We start from the raw sequence: 7,230 nt of genomic DNA, 5'->3' as shown, positions 1-7,230 counted from the left end.
TCGTCATTTGCTTACCTGAGTTTACGGATGAAATGAAATTGAAACTTTGAATCACCAGGAGACACCCTTTTATTTTGAAGGTGAGAACACCCGGCCAAGAACAATGTAGTCTATTGACCTAATATTAATATTTATTAGGAAAGATATAATACATGACATTAGGAAAATATCGATTTAATTCAGTCTAAAACATGCCCCTTTCAAGAGTTAAAATAAAAGCACAATAGAATAAAACACATTTTATTATACAACATAAATCTGTTAGTTTAGATCCGAGTTGCCCATTGAAACAGTGCCGATTGCTTGACAATTCATAGGCGCTAGACAAACGTTTTATTAAATATAAAAAACAAAAGTTAGTTCTAAAATGCAGGATTTACAATTGGACGGGTCAACCATCTTCTGCTTACCATTCACATTCACAATGCTATATGTTCTGTAGACATACACAACATTCAAATGTGTAGGCCTACATTAAATTAATTCGTATTATCATTTATGATGAAATAATGGTGCCTCAGTCATTGGTAAGTGTTTCCTTCTGGGAAGGTCATCCCGGTACGGCCACACTGAACGCGTTACGTGCGTAAGAAAATCAAACAGAAGTTAAGGCATTACGTGCAACAATCATCCAGAAAATCCAGGGTTACATAGAAGATATTTTCCCCGAAGTCTCCTCCTCACTGGACGTGCATGAAACACCTCCCTATGGAGGCGCCCAGTGGGCATCCTTATCAAATACCCCAACCACCTCAACTGTCTCCTTTCCAAGAAGAGGAGCAGCGGCTCTTATCCAAGTTCCTCACGGATGGCTGAGCTTCTCACTCTATCCCTAGGAGACGCCAGTCACCCGCCTGAGAAAACCCATTTTGGCCGCTTGTACCCGATATCTCGTTCTTTCGGTCACCCCCCCCCCCCCATCCTTCATGACATAGGTGATAGGAACGAAGATCGACCGATAAATAGAGAGCTTTGCCTTCCGGATCAGCTCTCTTTGGTCACGATGATGCGCTAAAGTGAATGCGTTCTGAAATTAAACGGTTTGAAGACTGATGCTCAACATCTGGTCGTTAACATCACTTAAACAGGAAATTATATTCGACGATACATCAATGTGAACCTAATCCCCTACTTATTGACAACATACCACTACGTCAGGTATACGTAATTTAAGTATCCGGGTTTCTATTGATTGCTCTTTTACCTGGCGCTTTCATGTTGAAAGTTGAAAGGGATGCAAGATGCATGTTGAATGTTGAAAGGGAGCAGCAAGGTACGTTTTATTACTCTGTTTTCTGGGAATAATTGACGCAAGCAGAAACCAGAAAACAAGCCATTTTTTCGTTTTTTCGTTTTGACAAGAAAACGAAAATCTAAATTTCAGTTCGTTTATTCGTTTTTTGGTTCTTACTGAGCGAAACGAATTTACCACTCAATATCTGGTTTCCGCCGGTGGGCGGGTCCTCTTATTGGCTAGCGTGCTTCATTGCCCTGTGCTCTTCATAATAAAAGTTCTTCCGTTTGATAATGTCGACAAAAATATTACTGTATTATAGACACTAGCAGACACAGAGGACCACACCACCCACAGTCAAGACTGACACTGCTTCAAATAACAATAATAGTATTCATAATCATTTGAAAATGAGAACTTATGAAGTTATGATGACTTCAGTGCAGTTGATGTTTAGCCACAGTTAATACATGCAGAGTAGACCTGAGGGCTTTACTACGACATCATTGTCCGACTCTGAACTATGCGCTCTGTGCGCGTTCACATCAAAAGAGCTGCGATCGCGGGCTGCTGATTTCCTCACAGCCTGAGAGCTATGAGGAATACAAGTGATTACAACACATTTCTGACAGCTGAACATTGCGCAGGGCTCTCCGTGAGACGCACGCAATTCAACCCATTCACACGCCACACAACTTGCGCCGCTATTTAACAGTGGAAGGGTAGGAATCAAATGCGTCCGGGTGAAATTTCTAAATCGTCCGGGATTTTATTAAAGCCTCAATACATGTTCACATTTAATTTGCGTTGCGTTCCTCTGGGTCTGTCACAAACTAGTTGGGCTACGCCCTCCCCTACTCAGTTCTGTTCGCTTTGCATTGGTGGAAGTGAGTAGGGGGAGTGGTTAAGTAAAGCCTTCAGATTGGACGGTTTGACTTTAGAGTTACCGTCATGTTTTGTATTATTTTTTTACCATTATTGTTTTATAGGGACAAACATTAACACATTGCTCCATTCTCCTGCAGGGGATTGATAAAGTTCTATCTATGTAACAGAAGGAAACACTTACTCATACTCCATCAAATATTCATACTCATACTTTGCACACTTTACCACAGCATTGGCCTACTGAATGCCACAGATATATTTTTAAGCATTGGACTGAATACCACATAAATATAATGTATGTTTTGCACGTTTGCAACGTTTAAAAGTTCAGGGAAAAGTATACCTCTACTGGTGTTGCTTAGGCCAATATCCTTTTGAGGCAGTGTTGTTTCTGAATATTAGTGTTAAGGGCCAATAATGCCTACTATCATACATTAGTCACCATGTCTGCTCTTTGCTCATGGCAGTTGTGGCAGTCATTTTAACATGTCAGCAGGCAAGCTTCACTCATTCCAGGATGTATTATGCTTTGTCATATAGCCTACTTGGAACGTGTTTTGAAATGGATCTAGAGTAGCCTATAGAAATTTGCCAGCTGGAATACAAAGCAAACTCTCCTTCAAATGCACATTCATGGAAGTCTTGTATTGTCATCCCCAAATAATAATGCTGCAATGTAATAATATACATCTTTAAATGCACAATAATGAGTCATTATCTGGATCTGGTCTAACTCCGTTGGTTGTTTATACCGATCACAACCCACTGACTTTCCTGCGGTCACTTCAAAATCCAAATCAGCGGCTGAGCGCTGGGCTCCGTCTTCCACCCGCCATGTGGTCTTGAGTATAATCTCTTTTGTTTAAATATAATTGCTTATGTTTACTTTAACGAGTAAAAACGGGTTACTAATAAACTAGTTTCTCTTTATGTCATGTGTGGACTCCCTTTGTTTTGCCACTACCTGACCCAGTGTGTGACAAAAATTTATGAGCAAATTTCTATACGCTATGAGTGAATGAGTGAAGCTTGCCTGCTGACACGTTAATATGACTGTCACAACTGCCATGAGCAAAACCATTTGTACATAGTGTAGGGTACAGTAGCCTATTCGATATTGAATTAAGTAGGTTACTTTAAACTCCCTGTCACTGTACAGAGTAGACAATATGATTTGCTTGTACAACTCACTGTAGCCTATATTCATAGGCACACCCAGCCTCGCTTTCAATATAACACGCACATTCGCATTCTGTAAACACCATCAGTAAATAATAATATGAAAACAATATAAAATATCTTTCAACAAGAAAAAATAATTTGTTTACTTCAAATGGATAAAGGTCAACAAATGCGCAATTTTCAGCTGTCAGAAATGTGTTGTGATCACTTGTAGGCTATTCCTCATAGCTCTCAGGCTGTGAGGAAATCAGCAGCCAGCGATCGCAGGTCTGCTCTGCATGTATTAACTGTGGCTAAACATCAACTGCACTGAAGTCATCATAACTTCATAAATTCTAATTTTCAAATGATTACGAATACTATTATTGTTATTTGAAGCCGTGTCAGTCTTGACTGTGGGTGGTGTGGTCCTCTGTGTCTGCTAGTGTCTATAATTAATACAGTAATATTTTTGTCGATTTGCTTCCCGATGGGGATTTTTGACAAATTACATGTTATTTAGCATCTACACGTTAAGCTGAGTCCAATGAGATCAAGCTCGCCCTCTTGCCACACCGAGATCATGCCCCAGACCATAGGTGTACCTTGTCAAATACATGTTACCATTTGCTAGAGTGTCATGCTTGGTGTCATTTGACTCAGCTCAACGTGTAGATGCTAAATAACATGTAATTGTTCACATATTTCTATCGGGAAGCAAATCAATAGCTGCTCATTATTGAATAAGGCCTCCAATTTCGACAGCTAATTACTACCATTAAACATGTTCGAATATGCTCATGTGTGGCACCGTTGCAATCGCCTGGAAGGGTAGATGCTGACGGACACCTTGTTCGCCCTCTTACGCCACCGGGAAGATATTTACATACTTCTGATTGACTAATGAATTGATTCAGCTATTCCCCCAGAAGTCTGGGGTCAAAAGGTCAAAAGGAGCCGGCACCACGCCGCTTATGAGATAACAAAAAGTTAATGTGTATTTCTCTCATAACTTTTTGTTATTGTTAAAGAGAGGCCTGATTCTCAGATATGCATGTAGGATGGCTAGGGTGTAGGTCTGGGAAGAACTTCAGCGAGCGAGCGAGCCGCTGGTTGAGGTGCAACGAGATGGAGCACTTGCCGAGTCATTTCCTGTATGGCTGGAGCCACAGGTTAAAGCGTCTATGCGTCCTTTGAGACCCCCTTTGATATATAAGAGACGCCAAGGTACAGCTTGCTTAAATGTTGTCACCTATTGCATCACTTCCTTTAGGGATTTGGCCTCCTAATTGATCATAATAGAATGCCCTCTTTCATATATATGATACCACCACCACTGGGACGTGGCAACAATGATCCAAATCCATATGGGGAAGGGGGGGGGGGGTACTTGTGGACAGTAGGGGTGTACACTAGACATAATTAGGAAGCAAACTCAGGAGATGGAATGACCTCTCGCAAATATTTATTTAATAAATTGTTTCAAATAACCCTGCCTCGTTAAATCAACATCGTTCAACATTTTGAACGGGATGTGGGCAGGACTGCCCACATCCCGTTCAAAATGTTGAACGATGTTGATTGATGTGGGCAGGACTGCCCACATCCCGTTCAAAAGACCTACACCCTAGCCATCCTACATGCATATCTGAGAATCAGGCCTCTCTTTAACAATAACAAAAAGTTATGAGAGAAATACACATTAACTTTTTGTTATCTCATAAGCGGCGTGGTGCCGGCTCCTTTTGACCTTTTGACCCCAGACTTCTGGGGGAATAGCTGAATCAATTCATTAGTCAATCAGAAGTATGTAAATATCTTCCCGGTGGCATAAGAGGGCGAACAAGGTGTCCGTCAGCATCAACCCTTCCAGGCGATTGCAACGGTGCCACACATGAGCATATTCGAACATGTTTAATGGTAGTAATTAGCTGTCGAAATTGGAGGCCTAATTCAATGATGAGCAGCTATTGATTTGCTTCCCGATAGAAATATGTGAACAATTACATGTTATTTAGCATCTACACGTTGAGCTGAGTGAATGAGTGAAGCTTGCCTGCTGACACGTTAATATGACTGCCACAACTGCCATGAGCAAAGAGCAGACATGGTGACTAATGTATGATAGTAGGCATTATTGGCCCTTAACACTAATATTCAGAAACAACACTGCCTCAAAAGGATATTGGCCTAAGCAACACCAGTAGAGGTATACTTTTCCCTGAACTTTTAAACGTTGCAAACGTGCAAAACATACATTATATTTATGTGGTATTCAGTCCAATGCTTAAAAATATATCTGTGGCATTCAGTAGGCCAATGCTGTGGTAAAGTGTGCAAAGTATGAGTATGAATATTTGATGGAGTATGAGTAAGTGTTTCCTTCTGTTACATAGATAGAACTTTATCAATCCCCTGCAGGAGAATGGAGCAATGTGTTAATGTTTGTCCCTATAAAACAATAATGGTAAAAAAAATAATACAAAACATGACGGTAACTCTAAAGTCAAACCGTCCAATCTGAAGGCTTTACTTAACCACTCCCCCTACTCACTTCCACCAATGCAAAGCGAACAGAACTGAGTAGGGGAGGGCGTAGCCTAACTAGTTTGTGACAGACCCAGAGGAACGCAACGCAAATTAAATGTGAACATGTATTGAGGCTTTAATAAAATCCCGGACGATTTTGAAATTTCACCCGGACGCATTTGATTCCTACCCTTCCACTGTTAAATAGCGGCGCAAGTTGTGTGGCGTGTGAATGGGTTGAATTGCGTGCGTCTCACGGAGAGCCCTGCGCAATGTTCAGCTGTCAGAAATGTGTTGTAATCACTTGTATTCCTCATAGCTCTCAGGCTGTGAGGAAATCAGCAGCCCGCGATCGCAGCTCTTTTGATGTGAACGCGCACAGAGCGCATAGTTCAGAGTCGGACAATGATGTCGTAGTAAAGCCCTCAGGTCTACTCTGCATGTATTAACTGTGGCTAAACATCAACTGCACTGAAGTCATCATAACTTCATAAGTTCTAATTTTCAAATGATTATGAATACTATTATTGTTATTTGAAGCAGTGTCAGTCTTGACTGTGGGTGGTGTGGTCCTCTGTGTCTGCTAGTGTCTATAATACAGTAATATTTTTGTCGACATTATCAAACGGAAGAACTTTTATTATGAAGAGCACAGGGCAATGAAGCACGCTAGCCAATAAGAGGACCCGCCCACCGGCGGAAACCAGATATTGAGTGGTAAATTCGTTTCGCTCAGTAAGAACCAAAAAACGAATAAACGAACTGAAATTTAGATTTTCGTTTTCTTGTCAAAACGAAAAAACGGCTTGTTTTCTGGTTTCTGCTTGCGTCAATTATTCCCAGAAAACAGATTAACAAGACGTACCTTGCTCGTTGTCAACAACAAACTCCCATTTTTGTTTTTTCAAATGATTTCAGAGTGCGATACGCTATAGCAGGGGTACTCAAGTAGAAATGATGAGGGGCCACAATTTTTTTTTTCAGTGACTCAAGGGGCCGGTCGGTATACGTGTGACTGAGGCCGATATATGCTCTGTTTTAGACGTAACGCGTAAGCACGTAAGATACATAACCCCCCCTTGCGCTGTAAAATATCCCCCCTTACGTGCTTAAGTGCGTCGGCCAAAATTCCTGACTATGCGACTGAAACACTACGGCCCTACGCAGCTCGCAAAGACTGTGATTGGCCAGCTAACCACATCCTTTCAGGAGTCTCACATTTCCGGTTTTACAGCATAATAGTGCCATTTTTAAAAGGCTTTGACAGAAGCGAATGAAGAATTTTGAAGAAGGAGAAGAAGAAAACACAAGAACGAATTATGATAATTATAAATATAAACAAGCCAGCGATTTCCACTTCCACGCCCACAGATTCGTTCGTTGCTCCCCCTACTGTTCTGGCGGAGAATCCCCTTGCA

Source organism: Gadus chalcogrammus, chromosome 20, assembly GCF_026213295.1.
Source record: "Gadus chalcogrammus isolate NIFS_2021 chromosome 20, NIFS_Gcha_1.0, whole genome shotgun sequence".
Classification (NCBI taxonomy): Eukaryota; Metazoa; Chordata; class Actinopteri; order Gadiformes; family Gadidae; genus Gadus; species Gadus chalcogrammus.
This window is presented reverse-complemented; position numbering follows the sequence as displayed.